Source organism: Heterocephalus glaber, unplaced genomic scaffold (assembly GCF_053883595.1).
Source record: "Heterocephalus glaber isolate CG9 unplaced genomic scaffold, H.glaber_assembly_v1.0 deba00001067, whole genome shotgun sequence".
Classification (NCBI taxonomy): domain Eukaryota; kingdom Metazoa; phylum Chordata; class Mammalia; order Rodentia; family Bathyergidae; genus Heterocephalus; species Heterocephalus glaber.
Window position 1 is genome coordinate 2277007 of NW_028258187.1, and position 20462 is coordinate 2297468.

The following is a 20462-nucleotide window of genomic DNA, read 5'->3' on the forward strand; positions in this document are numbered from 1 at the left end:
TCCCTTCCCTCTGTCACATTTCGTGGACATGCATCATAGTCCCACCTTTCATTTGAGTGTGAGGTCAGAGGTCCAGCTCCAGACCTGCTGGACATGCCTTCCAGGCCTCATAGGCCGTGCTGGACCCACTTCGCCCTCATCAGGGAGTCCCCGCTGTGCTTCTCTCTCTCTCCTTCTGCCTGCAGGGCCAGGTTCACAGGAAGCACTGAGGGCTTGGCCTGGATGGCTCTGCTGTGTTTCTTGCCATCTACTTGGAGGATAAAAGTAGAGGAAACAATGACTTGTTCACAAGTAGAACTTGGATATCCAAGGCAAGCTAGGAAGAGGAAAAGCAATTCAGTAATCTGTGAATTACACTTCATTTTCATTTGTAGTCCCCAAGACTGCTTACATCCACAGACTCATGGAATTGGAAGTAGCCTCAGAAACCAGAGTTTCATTCATTTGAACTGTTCTTCTTTAATTATAGATCTTATTTTCATGTTATATGCAAATGTGTAACATTTTAAATATGCTTAATCTCGTGGTTTTCTAATTCCTAGCTGAGAGCCAAATTAGGTGGTATTTTAATGTACTTAACCATATGTAATTAATTATAATTATGTTGACTAATGTTTAAGTTTCAGAATGGAAGTAGAGCAGGACACACAACAATACATGTACACTATTGTTTTCTGCTAACATGAACTATGGAGAATTTTAGGCAAGAGAGAACTGATACTCCTCCTTATGAAAATCTTAGAGCTATATGAAAATTAGATCTCTTTTGCTACTTCTGCTTCTTTTCTAATTGCACTTTTCAAAGTTGCCTTATTTCCCATTTCTCTAGTTATGTGTCATTTCATAAATGTACATGTTGTGATTACTTCATAGCAGAATTTAAAATTCTAGCGGTGTGAAGAGAGAGATTGAAAATTTCCTCTTTAGTCTTGTGAAATGCAGCTTTTCCCTGCTTGACCTCTCCCTGTCCAGGGGTCCTGTGTTGGGCTGCTAGGCCTGGTCACCCTGACTCTGTGGGGCGGGCTCCCTGCCACCCACCAAACCTTTGCAGTTGTAACCTGCCATCTGATACATCAGAGAGCGAGCTCTGACTTGTTTAGTTCTGAGCTGGGAAAGGGGAAGCTGCACTTGATTAAACTGGTTCTAAAAAAGGAAAGCCCTCTAATCTGTATCTCTGTGGGCCTAGGCCCTGGACCTGTCTACCTCAAGGCTGTCTCGGGAAATCCCACCACTCGCCCTAGCGGCACTAAAGCTGGCATTTGGGCAGCGGTCATTTAAATAAGGCAAGTTATCAAAGAGCAAGGGTTTCTAGCTCTGAATAAAATTGTGGGAGGGCAGATTCAGCCACTTCGGGACTTTGATTGGTGCCGTGTATGACCCACCGACTGGCTGCTGGGACAGAGCTGGCACAGGATGGCCTGGCCCTAGAGCTCTGTCCCCCTGCTGTCCTGAAGGAAGGGGCCCTCCTGGGCACTCACCAGCCATGGTGTGGACCGAAGGCTGGGTCTCCAGGCTCTTGGCTGAATAAAAACCAAGATCCTATAAATTAATTAGATCCAGTTAACCAGACAACTACCAGCTCACCAACTAACCAGCTAACAAAGCTTACCAACTAGAAAACATTATCACCAAGATGGCCCCTACAGACTGAAACTTAAAAACAAAAGAGCACTTATTTTTCTGCTTAGGTAAAATTCATTTCCCTTTAACCCACAACGGGTGAGGCCTGGTTTGCGCAGACAAAGCACGGATGGCAAAGCTTGGGCTCTTTTCATTCTCTGCTGCACTGGAGGAGGCATGGGTTGGGCACGTCTCATGGCTGCTTTGCTGTTTCCTTGTTTGCCTTCAAGTGCACACTTGGCGCCTTCTGTGTATTGACGGGGTGGCATCTCCCCGCTGGGTGACAGGACGGTGATGCCCAACTGGAGCTGGGATCCGAGGCTGAGGGTCAGGTCCTGGCCCTGCTGCTGCCTGGCTTGGGGACTCTTCTCCCTGCACTTCCGGCCCTGTAACCAGCCACTCCACCCACAAACCCAATGGTGATGCTGCATGATCTCATCCCACCTGTCATGGCTGTGCCCAGATGTCCCCCAAAGCCTCAGGTGAACGAGGTGGGGCTTTTCAGAGGTGCTGGATCTAGAGTGTGTGGGCTGGAATTGATTCATGGTGCAGTGCTGGGCTCAAGGGCACTGGGATTAAGGGTGTGAGTGCTGCCCACCCTAAGCAGTCTGGATAAAGTAAAAGGGGCAGAAAGAAGCTGCTAAGGCCCTTGTTGCCTTTGCTGTGTTCCGCTGCCGTGAACTATTGCCCCTCTGCCGTGTGGCCCCCGCCTCGGAGCCAGCCAGCTATGAACTGAGACCTCTACAGACTGAGCGAAATAAACCTTTCCTCCTTAAACTTTGGATGTCAGGTATTTTGTCTTAGCAACAAGAGAAAAGCAACTAAGACAGCTCCTTTCTACCACAAAAGTCTCGTGCTGGTCAGTTTTAAAGCAATTTTATCTTTGAGGGAACACATGAACACTCCCCTCTCCCTAGAAGTATATCAAGTGTTGGCAGACAGGGGGCTTTTAATTCCCACTCACATTAAACAGTGAATAAACTGGGCATGATGGTGCACACCTATAACCCCAGACCTTGGGAGGCTGAGGCAGGAGGATCACCCAAGTTTGAGGCCAGCCTGGGCTCCATAGTGAGTTCAAGCTCAGCATCATAGCAAGACCCCCTCTGTGACTTACCAGGTCTCCCGCCAGGTTTCTGACAAGCGCCCCCAAAGCCCCTCCTCCCCAGTGCTCACGCTCCGTAAGTCCCTCTCAGCCCTCTGCCGCAGCCCGGGGCTCGGCTCCCAAACCCTTCCCGAGGAAGCAGGCTTCCTCAGTTTCCCCACTGCGCCCTCCTTCACACTCTTCCTCCGCCGAGCTGCCTTCCTTCATGGTGTTCAGTCCTCCTACTGCACAGTTGCAGGGGTCTCCGGCTTCGGGCGGGCAGGGACCCAGAAACCGCGAGACTCAGTTCCCTGGCTGTCCTGATGCTCTGCTCAGACACCAGAAGAGAGGGTCCTGCCGTTGCCGCTCAAGGCAGGGCCGGGCGGAGCCAGGGACGAGGCCCATTGACCTGCGTCTCCCCCTGCACCGGGCCGTGTGGCCCCCAGGTGAGCCGAGCTCCAGCGCACGCTGTGGCCGAGACCTGACCGGGAGCGTGGGGGCCGCAGCAAAGGCAGCGTCTGGTTCCACGCCTCCCTCCCTCCCTCCCTCTCTCTTCTTAGCTCTTCCCTTCTTCCCCATTCCTTTCTTTTCTTTCTTTTCCTCACACAGGATGAAGCCACGCTCCGCAGCTCCCCCGGTCTCGGCCACGTGCAGACTCCGACACGGTCGCATCCCGAAAGTCACCCAGGGCCGGGCTCCCGCGGACGGACGTCGCCAAGTTCCCTGCTCCCGAGCCCGGCGGCCTGTCCTCGCCGGGGATCTGCTGTGGGGCAGCAGAAACGACAAACACGCACGGGCCCAGCAGCTAGGGACACTTCAGCTGTCTGCATTTTCAATTATTTTGGTCAAAATGAATCGCTTGCTTTCTTTTCTTTTTTCTTTGGGAAACAGTTTTACTTCCCGATTCCTCACTGGACACATAATTCTGATTTATAAGCCCAGCCAGCCTGGGTAAAAGGAAGCTGGAAACGAAGCCGATGCTCCAGCCCTCAGCTGTGTTTCTCCTTCCCCTGCAGTCTTTCCAGAAAACACTTTGGCTTTCCTGAAAAATGCAGATCCGAGCTGTGCCCTGCAGGCCCGAGGCTGAGGACTCCAGCTCGCTCGTGAATTGCCCTGCGCGCCCTGCAGCTGCACTCTTTGGGCCGGGACAGACTCTCCCTCCACGTTGGTGTCCTGGCCACCCCTCCTCAGGCGGTGCACTCCGGCCTGAGGCTTGTGTTAGTGACCGCAACGAAGCCGTCATTTTCCAACTCGCCCCACTTCCTGCGACTGATGAGCAGCTTCTGACCAAAGAACACAACTACAAAAATACTCTTGATCCCCAAATCTCGTAAGAAACAGAAGGTGGAATCGATGCCTCTTTTCCCTTGCTTCTTCAGACGATTCTGTGTGTCGGAGAAGAGGAGCCCCGCAGATGGGAAATTGGTGTCAGCAGCTTGGAAACACCTCATCCTTTCTCCCGTCACCTACACCCAGGTGCCGCAGGGAAGCGGATAGAAACGACCTTTCCCAAGTGTGTGCCATGCTCACAAGTGTTCTCTCAGTGACTTCTGAGGGACCCTTCCTGCTGCGTGCCGTGACTGTCTTGAATGTCATGCTTCACAATTGCAGGGTGCCTTTTGGTCCCTACCCCATGGCCAACTCCCTGACTTCTCTCCGCTTTACAGCTGGGCACAGTGAGGCTCAGAGAACATTCCAGACCTGCTCAGAGACCTCAGGTAGAGCCGGTCTTCAGCCTCCCACTCCCTGATGGAACCACCCTCGGCCTCAGTTCCCTCATCTAAACCCCAGGGCCGAGCACTGTTCATTCTCTGTGGAGGTCATGGGGGTCTGTGCTTCTCTTCTTTGCTTGTTTCCTGCTACCCTCCCCCAGCTGGGAGCCCCACGGTGGCCGTGAAGGTGCCAGGCGCAGTGCCAAGTGCCAGGGCCAAGGTTAGCAGCTGGGCCTGAGAGGCCCCTACAACGAGGCAGCCTCAGGGCCACCACATGGACAGTGGCTCTCACCATACTCAAGTGACTGCTATGCCAGGTATGTGCCCCACGCTGAATGGCCTCAGGGTCACTTACTCTGCTCCAGAGGCCACAGCAGGAGGACCATTTTCAGTGTGCGGCTCACACCACTAAAGCAACTTTAAGGGATTTGATTTTGATGCAAGAACTGGGCTTCCAGTGCTGTGCAGTCATCAAAGTGCTATAGCTCGGGTACCCAGCACAGCTCCCAAAGCTCAGTGCAGCCTGAAGGACATGGGACCATGACCAGACCGATGCCCAGCCCCAGACGAGCTTCCCCAGTATTTCTTCCTAAGGCAAGTGGTTCTGTGCATTCTTCCCCCTACCATCTTCAAGAAGGTGTTGCCATTCTGGTTGGAAGCCCATCTTACTTAGGGCTGTCAGATGAATACAGAACACTCAGTTAAACTAGGATTTCTGATAAACCACGACTTATTTTTCATCAAAATATGTACTATGCAACATTTGGGATATGCTTGCAAGGTACCACTAAAAAGAGCAGTGAATGTTTACATTTTAAAAATTATTAAAGTAAAAGACACATTGCTATTAATCCCCCTCAGTATTCTCCTCTTCACTTTGAACACTTATCCCATCATTCTTGCCACTTTCCGAAGCAGTTCTGGAAGTCTCTTTCATGAAGATCTTTATGAAGTGAGGTACAAAAACAATGACTCTGCTGCCAAATGCAGTCCAACAGAAAGGCAGGCTCTTAAAAATAGCGTGGTGTGCCCTCACCCACTTTCCTCACAGGGTCTGCACCACGAGATTTCTGGCTTGTCCTGGAGGTCAAGGTGACCATGAAAGGTAAACATTTTGAGTCAGTTCAGGACATCAAGGCAGCACAACTAAAGAAACTCACAAAAGAGGACTTCAGAAGGAACAACGGGTAAGAAGGTTCAATCGGGGGGAATATTTTGAAGTGGGATGAATGACAATGTGCCTTCTAAAGTAATAATTTTTCAAAAATCATAGTCACTATATTTTTATCATATTTCATATACCTTTATCTGAAATACACATTTATCTGAGTATACTGTGGTCTTGTTTGTGAAGTACACTAACTTTATTTGATTGGTTGCAAAAAATCAATAAAAACAAACACCACTCTTCATAGCTAGATATTGGCTGAATGGAATTAAGATTCGAAGCCCAGGAAGAACGAGAGATTCAGCCCAGGCTGACCTGTCTCTTCAAGGACTCAGCCACACTGCCCCAGATGCTGTCCCAGCCCGGACATTTGCCCAGGGAGGGGCATTTGTGATGTTTGAGCCAGGGGTGAGTGGTGGGCTCCAGGGGCCACCTACGGGGATAGAAGTCCAGCATCTCTGTCCTTAATCACAGCAGCCTTGGGTATGTTACTTCCATCTTCCCTTAGTTTCCTCCTGTGTTAAGTGGAGATAAACACAGGACCATCTGGCAAGATTTGGTGAGGGTTCCATGAGTTCCTCTAGTAGCATTTATGAGCATTCATCTTGCATTCAGCACTCTCACCATGGCTTCCATCAGCTTTGCACAAACTGGTCTTCATCCCTCTGCTCAGCTGGGACAACTTTTCTTTGACTGTCTCTAGGTTTCCTGACTGAAAATACCTACTTGGTAGGGAAGACCTGATTGCATTCCTGGCTAGTCACAGAAGCTTATCTAAAAAGTCATCCCTGAAGAAGGCGATTGTCCTAGTCACTTGTCTTACTGCTGAGACAAAATATCCAGCACCCACAAGTTAATAGAGGAAAGCTTTATTTGCCTCACAGTTTGTAGAGGTTTCAGTTCATAGTTGGCTGGCTTCAAGGCAGGTGGCATCATAGAGAAGAAAGAGTCCATGGTGGGCAGAAGGCAGCAAGCAGCAAAGTACCAAGCAGCAAGCAACAACCAGCAGTGCTCTTCCTGTCCCTTATACCGTATCACACCCAGGGTGGGCCTTCCCATTATCTACTCCGAGAACTATGCCAGACCAATCAGTGGACTAATTTAGTAATCAAACACCCTCAATCCAGCCACCTCCAAAAAGCCCCATCTGTGATCACATGAATCTTTGGGGGACATCTAGACACAAGCCATGACAGTGATTACACTGGATTTACCCTGCACTGAAACAAACCAGGTGAGACATGAACAGTGTTGCAGAAAATTTCAGTGGAGATAGCTGTTTGGAGCACTTTCCATCCCTGAAAGACGCCTGTGAAGATTAGGGTTTAGTGGCACAGGTTTATTGAAGCCAGGCACAGCCCATGGGTTACTTTGGCATCCACATGTCAAAGGACAGCTAAAATATTGCTGTGTTTGTGCACAACTTTAAACTCATGCCTCTGCTCACATTAGCAGTGTCCAGTAGTAATTCTCACCAGAAGGCTGCAGAAGTGTGGGCAGGAGCAGCACTTTAAGGACTCCATTTGGGATATAAGAAGCCACTGTGGCATGTTGTTAATTTTATGTACATGGCGACCACTGAAAAGCAAGGAGCTCTTGTGGGGAGCCAGAAAGGCTCACCAGAGATTGCTCTAGAGGTGACTGCGTGTCAAGGCCCAGTGCTTTTCAGCAGATGGGGCCCGGCTGATATGCGAGTGACATACCACCCGCTACCTAACCTTGAATCCACTCCGTAACTCAGTAATCCCACAACTCTTTAGCATGCTACATACACCAGTTGCAAGACGCAAAAGCCTTTAACCAAAATTACTACATTTGTACGTAATACAGTACTTTTAAGCCGCCATGTGTGATTTTTTTTTTAAGTCTTGACATCTTAAATTTTTCTTTATTAATAAAATGAAGCCCAGCTGTATTTCATTATACTCAGATTATTCAACTGTGATGCCATGTGGCTTGGATAAAGGCTATACTGATTAATTTTCCAAAATGTCTTCAAGCAGAATCATTCTTTTAGTTCTACCTCACAACCTGTGTGGACTCCAGTCATATTCCTCTCTCGAGACTGTCCAAGTTCAGTGAATACCAAGTTCTGTGTAGATGTTCAGAGACTAACAGGTATGCTACCAAGAATATCTAAACAGCCTTTGTAGATAAGACTGACTGGGGAATCCTTCTCGCTTTGTATCATTAACATTGCTAGGAAAGAGACAGGGGAATGTAGTTTATAATTTCTGCATTTTATTTTGGTAAGTAGCAGTTAACGTATCTTCCAACGTTTTCTTTTAATAAGGTAACCTTTAAAAGTGCTTCTTCATACTGCCAAAGACTTAATGAGGTCTATGCCAGGGAAATAAAATGTTTTTATGAGATATTTATCTCAATTTTACTCTTTCTGTTATCAGTACATGTTGCAGTACATAATGTTTATATCCCTCATGCGGAGTTGGTGCATGAAAGTAACACAAGGCACTGGAACAGGTCACAGTGCCAATCTTAGCTCCCTTGGTGCCTCAAACAGGCTTTGCCATTTGGGAAAATTGCCTGTGAGAAGCTGTCTGTCTGTCCCACTTCTGCTGTGGCCTGGTTTTGTTTTTGTTTTGAGGAAGACCTCACGGTCTACAGGAAGGCATTGTGAACATGCCTCACTTTCCTTTAGCCCTACTGTTCAACAAACAATGTATTTGCCCACTGATAATTCATGGATAGAATTTAGAAATCCTGACTGAGAAACTCTTAACTGAAGCCAGCCATAACCTAAGGCCTGTCAGTTGCTAATGCCTGTGCTTTCTTCCAGGCCCTGGTTCTCCAATGTGGTCATCATCTCTAGTGTGCTAACAAATCAGCTCTGGAAAAAAATCCTACCTCGTAGCTTTTGCTGATTTGCATGGTGTAACTGTCCCCAGCAAAGCCAACTCCAGGTTACCAATGGGGAAAGGACTGGCAAAAGTCCCAAATATCTATTATCGTGTTCACCTAACCTCATACAAACTGGCTTTGACACATCAGAACAACTTTTGTCAATATTAAACAATGTGTGCATCTATGAAAATATGACAATACTCTATATGTAAGTATAATTATTAGTTGAAAATAAAAATGTTTCAATGTTTCTAAAGATAATTTATGGAATTGTGAATTATTTCCTTACAGTGGATGATAGTTGACATTTGGATCCAAATTGTGGCACAAACTGTCCGAGTGATCTAACAGCTGAGAATGCAGCTGTCCAGGGGCTATGTGCTAGTTCTCTGAGAAATGCAAAGATCCTGGGATTGCTTTTGATTTCTAGAAACTCATAGTCCCGCAGGAAGGCCAGGAAGGACTCCTGAAATTATAATACAAGTTGAATGTGAGACATACTGTTGTAAAAACATGATTTTTAACTAGAAAGTAAGATGTACCTTCTAATAGTAACAGAAAAAGTACCTCCCGAAGAGTTTCAGCCAAGTTTAAACTGACCAGGGATTTTTTTCTTTGGTGTAAAGGTTCTGAGTTCCATCCTCAGTAGTGCCAGTGAATTTTTTAAAAATGAAAGTAGAACTTTGTTCATACTGTAAGTTAAAAACAAGAAGAAAGGAAGATTTACAAACAGCCATCAAACTTTTAACCAAATCTTCTCAAAGATGAAGTGGTGATCCTGCCATAAGCTGATAGCTAATCGCTGGGCCAAACAGTCCTTTTTCTACTTCCACCATCAAAGTCATGTTTCTTTCTCTGTTTCTAGAGTTGAGCTTAAAATATCCTGTGACTAGGTCAACATAAGATTAAGTTTAACAGTCTCCAAATGTTGTAAGGAATTCCTATCTCAACCTCCCAGAATTCCATCTCATCGCAAACTAGGCCTGAATCACACTAATTGCAAACCTGACGTGAGGCGGGCACTGTGAAATGGTTAGAGACAGGGTCACGTTGTACAAGAGGGCTCCCCCTGCCTCTCTCTCTCCCTCTCTCTCTCTGTGACTTCCTAAGAAATCTTCCTGGAAACGCTAACTTCTGTCACTGGAGAAAGGAAAGTGCTTCCTCCAGTGACCGAGAGCTGGCAGTGGCCTGCACAGGAGGTGGGGCTGTCCGCAGAGATCCCAGGGGCCCGAAGCCAAAGCGCATCCCAGAGCTGCCATCAGGGAAGAGGACATTTACAACAGAGGTGAAGGGAAATTTTGGTACAAAGCTAGAAAAAGAGGTGGGAGGACAGTGGAGTAGAGGAAAGAAAAGGAGAAAGAAAATCAAAAAGAAAACCAAGTCCACATGAAGCATTTGCCTTGCATAAAATTTTGGAATCCAAGACGGAAGCTGCAGATAAAACTTTGACACAATCTCTACTGAAACAGAGCACCTGATAAGAAGACAGACACCTGGTGCAGCCGTGAAAGCAAAGCAGAGCCCTGAGGCCCACTGTGGGCTGGGGGCATGGAGAAGGCCACACGGGAGGCTACGAAAATGATCCGTGAACGGTTCAAATAGGCACAAGCAAGTTCGAAGACAAATGAGAGTAGGGGACTGGGCAGCCGCAGGAGATGTTTCCCTCAGGGCCCCTCAGAGACACAGGGAGGGGCGCCCAGAGGGTCTGCCTTCCACAGCTGGCCTGCCGAGAACAAACGCTGCCAGTGCACAACAGCCAGTGCCTGGGGTTGCATCGTCCTGGCCGGGAGAACAGCGAGCACCCAGGCAGCAGGGGAAGGGTGAAGCTCTTCTCTGCCACATTTTTCTGACAAAACAAGAGAGAGCGGACGTAAAGCGAACCCTCCTCCATCCATGAGTTCACGCAAGCCTGTGACCCACCCTGAGATGGAAGCCAGCAGCCGTTCACAGGCAGGGACAGACTCAGCAAGGCTAAGCGACACCCTCAGGTGATTCGTGGTTGGGATTTGAATCCAGATCTACCTAAACTCCAAGCCCCAAATCTGTTCAACTGTCCTTGGCTTCCCAGTCTGTCTCCTGATGATTTCCAAAGCCATTTCTCCTCTGCTACACAGTTTTACCCTCCTTGCAAGCCTGGTGAGGTCCAGGACAGGGACCCTAATCCCCTCTGGGTGGTCGAGGATGCCGGACCACGGGACCCTGAAAGCCTGGGCCATGGTCAGGCTCGGGCAGAGGCAGGTACAACAGTGTCTGGTCTCCTCCTCATGACTTTGCTCTTCCAGAACAACAACAGCCCTCTGGTTACAGTGAAACTGGATATAGGTGTATCTGGAGAACCCACGAAAACACAGCCAAACTTAGGGTGTTCTTACCCAATTGAAAATGGCGAAGACTCACTAAGCAGGCAGCATGCTCCTGGGGTCTGGCGCCAGGTGGCTCATGTTCTCTGTCACTTCTGAACTGGTCACTGCTTAGGGTCAGAGGAGGTGCTCAGAAATTGTCTTCTAAGTAACTAACCGCCCTTTGCTGCCTTCGAACACTGGAATGCGTTAGGGTTTTCACCACACCACACATCGAACCCTTTTCTTTCCTTTCCCCACTGCCGCTGCCTCCATCCACCTCTCCCTTCCCAGCCCCAAGCAGCAGAGTGGCCAGTGCGCTCCAAGTGTCCTCTGCCCACGGGTTCCCCTTAAAGCTCAAGTGGCATCCTTCACAGTGTGCATGGGACAAAACTACTTCCCTGGGACTTTCTCCCATGAGCTTCCCCCCGCTTTGATGGGAAGTCCAATTCCTTCCGGAAGTGTTCAGGGCCCTCCAGGACCTCTTTGTCCTTGTCTCTTTTCTCCATTTACACACTCTCTGCAGCCACAATTGTTTGATGTAACTTATCAGTTAAAATGTGTATAAGCCTGCTGTTGTCACATAGATAGGTTTTCAAGCTAGGAATATACTTTCTTTAATAGGTGCTGTTCGAATTTTATATTTCCTCCAGAGTCAGTTTCATTAATTTGTCTTCCAAGGTACTTCTTAGAAGTTGTCAAATTTATTTCAAAACAGATTTTTATAATATGCTTTCTATATCCTTTTAAATTCTGTAAAAATCTGTGGTAATGTCTCCTAGATCTTAATATTAATTTTAAAAATGTATAACTGATATTGTGTAACAGGAACAAAAGGTCTAAAAGAGCAGGGGAATTGGGAGGGGTAGGGGAAGGGGAAAAAGGGAAAGGAAAAAATATGAGAAGAGGAAAAAAATGGAAACAAGGTCTTTGCAAATAGGGAAGGGTGGAAGGGGTGAAGGGAGGGCAGGGGAAGGGGAGAAAAATAAGAACCAAGAGACTCATGTAAAGGTACAGGATCCCAATGAGGAATGCAACTGTATTTTATACTGAAAATGTACCAATAAACTTAATGGGGAAAAAAAAAGAAAAATACATATTTGAATGGGTTACATTTAAAAAAAAAGATATATCATGTATAGGTACAAATTCCCAATGATAAAGGGGATCATAATGTATATCTGAAATGTACCAATAAACTTAATAAAAATGTTTTGGTTTTCAAGGAAAAAAAAAAAAGATGAAGACCACCAGTGGGCACTCAGTGAGTATGGGTCCGAACAGAAGATGTATCCAGTGCTTAGGTCCTAGAAGCCCCAATATATTCGAAAGATAAAGGGTGTATTACACTTGTAACAGTGAAAATCTTACTGTGTTTTAAAATATCTGATTAATAACCATGGAGTTGCATTCTAGTTTCATGATGTTTAGTTGATGTAAATAAACAAGGTTACTTACTCAGCCCTCTAATAAGGAGAGGAAAAAGTGGCAAAATGGTCAGGCCTACCATGACTAAATTTCACAGCTTCATGATTAGTGATTAGGGACGTCTAACTTCACAATGACATTTGGAGATTCGATCTATGAAGACATGAGTGGGAGGAGCATATGATAGTTTATCAAAACCAGGACTGTGCCTGACAATCAAATATATAATCACTCTATACTTCAGACAATATAGGTTTACAAATTTTCAAATACACACAATTTTTAACAATAATTTAAAGCCAGAGATTATGATTTTGAGTATGATTATTTGCTCAAAGCAAGATACTACTGTATTCTCCTCTCCAAGCTGGGATTCTGCATCCTGCAGGCCACTTCCCAGATGAACACTGGCAACCATGGTAACTGGGAAGCCCGTACAGTGACTCCTGGGTAACAACCCATCAGTTACATATCAACTCACCCCAAGGTGATTCATTCAACAAGATGAATACTTTCCAGAGTAGACAGAAAATTGTCCCCTGCTGCCAAAAAGAAGATGTCCACATCTTGGGAAGATGCTGTCTTACACAGCAAAGGCACCCTTGCAATGGGAATTCAGTGCAGGGCCATGGGTTGGGAAGGTTGTCCTGGGTCACCTAAGTGGACACAACATACCTACAGGCTCCTGATGCTTGGAAGGAAGGAGTTCCGGATGTGGAAGGTTGGCTATGGAAGCAGAGGTCGGGAAGGGAGAGAGAAGATGCTGCTCTGCTGGCTTTGAGATTGCTAATGCCCAAGAAACACTCGGCTTCCAGCAGCTAAATCAGCAAGGAGGCTCAGCCTTCCCAGCCCTGCTGACGCCTCGACTTTGGCCCTGTAACACTGATCTTGGATCCCTGACCATCAAAACTACAAAATAATGGACTTTTGTCATCCTAAGTCACTAAATAACATCAATTCAGGAATTGTTACAAAGTAGCAGCATGCCTAGCAGTGGGAGTAAAGATGTAGCACCTGCTAGGAATATTTTCAGCAGGAGCATTTGATCTGGGGATTAGTGTGTGTCAGTCATCAAACCTCAAGAAATACACAGCACAGCTAGAAATCAACAGAGAAAAGTAAATAAAATGCTCAGGAGGAGGAGCAATTTGGACTTTGATGCAGAATTTTCCAGAGGGAAAAATAGATCTTTCCATTTAACTCTACAAATCCTCAGTAACTCTGAAGCGACCTTTTTCTCTTATTTTCCCATAGTGCTCAGTCTCTGCTTTAGTCTGTGACCTAACGATCCTGCAGTGTCTCATCTTCTGTGTCTCCAAAGCGCCAAACATGAGCCAGGAACGGAGCCCGTGTAATATATTGGTAATGCCTTCGCTGCTCCCCAGTAACACCCACTGAAGTCAAACTGGACTAACAGAAGTGGACTTGGCCTACCTCCCTGGGAAGACCTCGGTGGTGGTTTCTGAGACCAGATGATGTCCTGAGGGCGGCAGGCATTGTGTCACAAAGAAGGGGCCACACATGACCGTGGGTTTGTCCTCTCGCAGCAGACGTGGACCTGGCCATGCAGCCCTCATCCTGCCTGAGTCATGGATTGCCCTTGATTGTCACCTCTGCTGGCCCAGCCTGGATTGTCACCCACGCCTGTGGCTGGCTTGGGGTGAGGGGTGGCTGTACAAACACAGCTGCCAGCCACCAGGGCCGTGTGCAAGAGGGAAGGAGAATTTCCTGTGGCCAGAAGAGGGGCTGAGCAGATGAAGTAGAAAATATCCACTCCATTCTCTGGTTTTATTAGGGTCCCACATATGTGCGAGGACTGCTTACCGTTATGCTGGGGACCGAGCATCACTGAGGGCTGGAACCTGACACCCCTCAGCAGGGCTTTGCTCAGACCAGTGCTCTAGGGAGAGCACTCGGCGCTGAGCCTCTTCTTACAACACAGCTGAGGCTCAAGACAGCAGCCAGAGCTGCCCCTCACTGGGAACCAGCGATGAAAGCAGCTCCCTCGGGCAATTCTCTGGGTTCAAATAAATACTCTGTCCTGGGTTAGAGACTCCATCTGTGTGCACAAAGGTGACGAAGATTTGAGGAAGCAATTCAAATCTGACCTAAAAGCTGCTGCACGTTGAATTCCAGCTGTCAGGGGAGAAAAGCATTTAGACTGCAGAAATGATAGGGTGCAGGGGCCGAGCTTGGCAGGCTGCTCAGCCACCGCAGAATAGACCTACCAGATGAGCATGCATGGTCATGGAGCTCACAGAGGTGCTCAACACAAAAGCATTCCTGAGGAGAAGAAAGTTCTGTGGAATGCGATGCAGGTTTGAAAATTATACTTACTTGAAAACCAAGGGAGGCCTGGAAGAAGGCCCTGGCTGGCTTCCTGTGGGCCACACTCAGCATACTCCATCCCTAGAAGACAAATCTTCCCCCCACACCCATGTCTAGAGGTGTCCTCGTCTCCACACTAGTCAGGCTTCCTGGTGGCCTCCTTCAGCCACCAAGAAAAGGAAGGGCACTCAGCAAAGGGACAAGAGACAATTTTCCTGACTCTCCAGCTGCGTCCTGACCAGCAGCAGTCCAACGTTTATATGGGTAGAGGACAATCAGAAGCAAAGTATATTTGCGTAAAAGATTCCCAAAGCCAGATGCTTCCTAAAAATGATTTGCACAAGGCTGTAGATTTGGTCATCTTGGGACCTTGTGCTTTTGAGGCAGGCAGTGGCACCACTGAGCCAAATCCCCAGCCCCAAGATTTGGTCATCTTGAAAGAAATTTCCTAGCCGGTGGCTTCCCAAGCTGTCCCCAGTACCTGCACTCTGTGAAGACCAACAGTAGAGGCAAAGACTCTCCCTGAAAAGTGTCTGTCACTTGATCTTTTTGTTTACAACTAAGTAAAGTCTGAATCGCTGCCTTTGTCCAAGGGCGTCGCAAATCGCTGTGGTTGAGACTTAAGCCTTGGTCAATGTTAGACCAACTCTTAAATCCCAGCTTGGCCGGTCATTCATTCTGAGATCTTGGACACCTTACATAAATGTTATATCCTCCACTGATTGCCAATTTTAAAATAGAAGTGATAAATCTACCTCATAGGAGGTTTGTAAATATTAAACAAGATGATTATGTAAAGTACTCAGCAGAGTGTTTAGCATAAGATAAAAGAACCAAAAAATGATTTATTTATTTATTTCAGAAAACATTGCTGAGGGTGTCCTGTAAAAATGCATTCAGCAAGCTTCAATTGGTTCAGAGATGGTTTCTTGGCAATCTGTGCTGAAGATTGTGATTTCATCTTACAGCCTACTTGACAGTCACACCAGGTGCTACTACAACTGGTCCTCAAGGTTTCCATTGTCCGACCTCCCCAAGCCTTCCCAAGTTGGATTATCAAATGTTAGGAAGTAACGTGGACAGCCGCCATGCTTCTAGAGCAGGTGGTGATTTGGGTGGCAAATGCTCAGTGCCGAGATTTTGAAACAGCTTTTGCTACTTTGCAAAAGGCTTGTCCTATGCAAGACCCCAGCAGGGGCAGTGTTAACTCTAAGTACTAAATAGACCCCCTTGGTAATCACTACCACAAGGGAAGGGAAAGTGTATAATCTCCTTTAATAACTGTATCAGTCAGCTTTTCTATCACAAAATATCCAATACGCACAACTTAATGGAGGAGAGGTTTAATTTGGCTCATAGGTTTGGAGGATGCAGTCCATAGTCAGCTGGCTCTGAGGCAGAAACACTGTGGCTGAGGGGCGTAGCAGAGGATGTGCTTTGCTCTTGGCAGCCAGGAAGCAGGAAGAGAGGAGCCAGGGAGGGAGATACATCCTTCCAGGTCACAACCCCAGTGACCATGTCTTCCAGCCAGACCCCACCTCCTAACAACACATTCAGACAAGATCTCGTTAGTGGGTGAATCCACTGATGAGTAGAGAGGCCCTATGATACAATCACGTCCCCAAAGTCCTACCTCTGAACACTAGGGACGCTGGGGGACAGTCTGGATCTAAACCATAACCATAACTAAGAGGGATCCTTTGTAGGTAAAGTGGACAGACAGGCAAGGAGTGACCAGGAGAAAGGGGTTGGAAAGGGAAGTAGGGGCCTAGAGACAGACTTGATATTTGAATATTGGAAGTAAAGTTAAAAGACTCCATTCCAGAAGGAAGATGGTGGCAACTGTGCTGGGAGAGTTGGGTACATTACAGAACCTGAGGAGCCGAGAAGCTGGTCTTGGGCTGTCCTTCACCTCAGTATTTTACCCCACTCACATATCCACATGAGCGCTCCTCTTGACATTTCTCAGAAATGGGAGAAGGAGGAGAAAAAAATCCTCCACAACTGCCCAGTGAAGCTCACAGACCAGCAGAAATCTATCACTGACCGATACAGCAAGACAAGATGTGGCATTTAGCAAAACTGGTACAAGGAATGTTCACTGACCAGGCACTGGCTCATTTGGAACTTAATCATAAGAAAGGGGCCCAAATAATTACAGAGGTTCTCTTAAAAGCACAAGATAGGGCATTGAAAGACCATAATGTGGAATTTAGATCAAATTTATATATGGCTAAGTCCAACTCAGGGCAAGGCCAGTGCCTGAAACACATCCACTACCACAGCAGAGGTCGCTTTGGGATCATGCAAAAGGTTTATTGCCATTATTTTATGAAGTTGGTTGAAGGACCACCTCCCCAAGCCACCAAAGACAGCTGTGGCCCACACCAAGGAGTATATTCAACACCTTTGCAAATGAACTATCATTCACACGCGATGGGGGTGTTCAGACTCTACGGTTATATATTTTGCCAATTACTTTTAAAAATAAATAAAAATTTAAAACGAAAAAGAGCTCATTCCTAGCATTTCATTTGACCTCCACTGTGGCCAATAGTATTCAGCAAACTGTATCCATGAAAGAGGACTCTTTTTCTGATTTTGCAGACCATGTTTAGGATAAGATTCAAGACCTGGGCCCACTGGTTTACTTGGATAAATATGACAGTGCATGTTATTTAGATCCATCACAGATGACTTGGTGTTTCCTTGGAAATTGGGCTTCTGGTCCTTTCTAACATGAAAGAAGCATGCTCTCACACAGACCAGATGCCCCATCCTGGTGACTCTTCTTCCTTAGTGATACTGCAGTTGCCCTTTGCCCTCCCCTAAGACCAGACCAGTTTATCAGAGCCCAGGACAGTTCCTGAGCCAATTCAAGTCTGCATTTTATAACTAGATTATTGAAATCCAGGAAAAAGAGAGAATTGAGAGGGAATATAATCCCCAGGCATCCCTCACCTGTACCTTTTCCACCTGCCACCTGTGTATCTGGGCACACCTGTTTTGTCACAAGAGATAATAAAGCTCCAGTAGTCACAACACTGTGAAATGGCTGTAAAGACAGGTAATATACATCAATGGCACAGAAATGAGCCCATAAGTGAGAGTTGATTGATTTTCAGTAAAGACACAATGGCTTGAAGGAAGTTGACATGGGCCATGGGAAACTGGTGCTGGAACTATTGATATCCACATACAATGAAAAGACCTTAAGCTCTCACTTTAAACCATGCTGAGAAAGAAACTCAAATGAATCATAGTCCTAAATAGAAGAGCTCAAACTACCAAACTTCTAGAAGAAATGAGAAGAGAAAATCTCTCTAACTTTAATTTAGGCAGAAAGCTTTTAGATAATATGATACCAAAACTATAAGGCAATAAAAAAAAAAAACTCAATAATTTTCACTTCATCCAAATTGGGCGTAACATTGGGTTAAAATAACCCACCCCATACTGTTTTACTATAAATTTGTACTTTAGCATAATAGTAGCCAGCTATGTGTCTCAGTAGCTGTGCCTGGGGAAAGAAGTAATCTTTGTGTTTACCCACTTGGTATGATGAACAGCAAGGTGTGTGCATGTATGCAAAAAATGTCAAGCCAGAATTTTCACCCACATAATGCTTCATCTAACAGGTTTTGCCTATATCTACATGAGCATCACAATGGGTAAAATACACTAACACCACTCTTCTGTTATAAAAAACATGTATTTTATCATAATGAAATGTAGATATGACTCCTAGTAGCTGCACCTGGGGAAGGCAAAAACCCATCTGGGGAAATGTCAAGGTGTGTACAGGAGCTCCAAAGCAGCAATAGGTGTTTTACCCATGAAATGCTCATTGCTAAATTTCTATGCATTTAGGATTTGTTTTTGTAAATTTTTTCTTTTGATTTTTCTGATAGAAGTAGCCCAATTCAGTACCATGGCACATGAAAAACCAGATTTGCAAGTTTTACAGGAGGTCAAAAGTAAATTATCAGGTTACTCATGCATGGATGATGAAGATGATAATGACTTTGACATTGGCCATGTGAGCCAAAGTTCCTGTGACTGAAATGGAGCAAGAATCAACTGACACAGACATAGGGAATGCAGACCTCCTTGATTCAAATGATGAAGAAAACAGCAATGTGAGTGCATATTTGACTCATAGAAATGTTGCAAAATGGTCATGCAACCAAATGAACAATCCAATGTTAGAACTAGGTCCGAGAATATAGTGAGGATCTTGCCAGGGGTGAGTGAAACTTATTGGACAGAATGCCAGCACTGCCATTCAGTGTTGAAAATTGTAACAGATAAAATGCTACATGATGCTGTAAAATACACAAAGGCTGAAATACAAGTAAAACTTTTTTATGGATGAATAACCATATTTTTTGGTACTGGGGATCAAACTTGGGTCCTTGCACTTGTGAGGCAGGCACGAGAACCACTGAGCTAAATCCCCAGCCATGAATAACCATATCAAAAAATGTATTTATTGTGTCAACTCACTAGTTGAACTGAAAGAATTCATAGGTCTGCTGTACTTAGCAGGGATTTCTCGTGGTAATCACAGGAATGTAAAGACTTATGGAAAAGGGATGGGTCAAAATATGGGATAAAAATTTAGGCCCTTATAGATGCAAAGACTTATAGTGCTTTCAATTTAGAAATTTATCCTGGAACTCAGCCACTATGTCCTTATTCATATATTAACAAACCGAATGATGTTGTGAACAGACTTGTTGCTCCCATCTCCCAACAAATCAGAACATGACATTCAACAATTAATTTACCAGTTTCCAGTTGATGTTACATTTGCTAATACAACACAGTTGACCTGCATAAGAACTGTACACAAGAACAATGCAGAAATGTCAAATGAAATGTTGCAATTTCGGAACAGAGAACTGTATAGTGCAATCTCTTGATTTCAGAAAGATTTACATTAGCCTCATATGTGGCAAAGAAAAACAAACTGATACTGCTGATATCAACATTGCACCATGATGGAAATACTGATAGGGAAACCTCAACAAAATGGAAGCCTGAGATGGGAATTTTCTACAACAAAACCAAAAGAGGAATAAATGTTGGTGAGTTACACAGCAACTGTGATGTCACTCAAAACACAAAGCATTGGGCCTATGATTGTGTTCTACTTGATCCTAAACAAGTGTGGCAAAAATAGTTTGATATTTTACAAAGAAAATAGCAAGTGCAAAGTATCACAGACAAATTTTCTTAGAGGATTGGGACTGGAACTCATAAGAGATCATTTACAGCAGAGGAAAAACAAAATGTTTCTGCCCAGGAACTATGTCCCCCCAAAAATTGTGGGGCCAGGGTCAGGGATTTAGCTCAGTGGTGTCACGGCCTGCCTTGCAAGTGCAGGGTCCCAAGTTCAATCCCCAGTACCAAAAAAAAAAAAAAGAAAAAAAGAAAAAAAATTGTGGAGCACACTGGTGAGCTGACAGATGCACAGGCAAGTGCAGGATCACAAAGATATACTATGACAACAGGAAAACAAAAACATGTCAACCGTACCCTACAAGAAAGGACAGGAAAACAAAACATATACACTATCAGTGTAAGCAATACTTGTGTTTGGAGCATGCAGATTTTATGTGTGAAGACTCCCTTGGATATGACAGTTGAAGCAAAGATTATTTCTGTGGTGGACTTTTATTTGTATTTGCATTATAGTTCACATAGGTGTTTACTTCTGAGGCTATCTTTTAGATTTTGTAAGCAAGTAAACAGATGTGAAAAAGTTGATGTCTATTCTAAGCAGTCATTACATATTTGATATTTTACTTTATTGATATGTTATTTTCCTGCTAAGTGTACATTGTACAATATAGAAGGAAGCTCTTGACAAACAGGAAGAGAAGAGAGGTGACAAGAATGGCCTACCACACAGGAAA

General features: G+C 45.5%; 1 pseudogene; it reads left to right on the top strand.

Annotated features, from left to right (window-relative positions):
• Nucleotides 1-16271: 16271 nt before the first annotated feature.
• On the top strand, nucleotides 16272-17026 carry LOC101702174 (large ribosomal subunit protein uL22m pseudogene; annotated as a pseudogene).
• Nucleotides 17027-20462: the final 3436 nt, after the last annotated feature.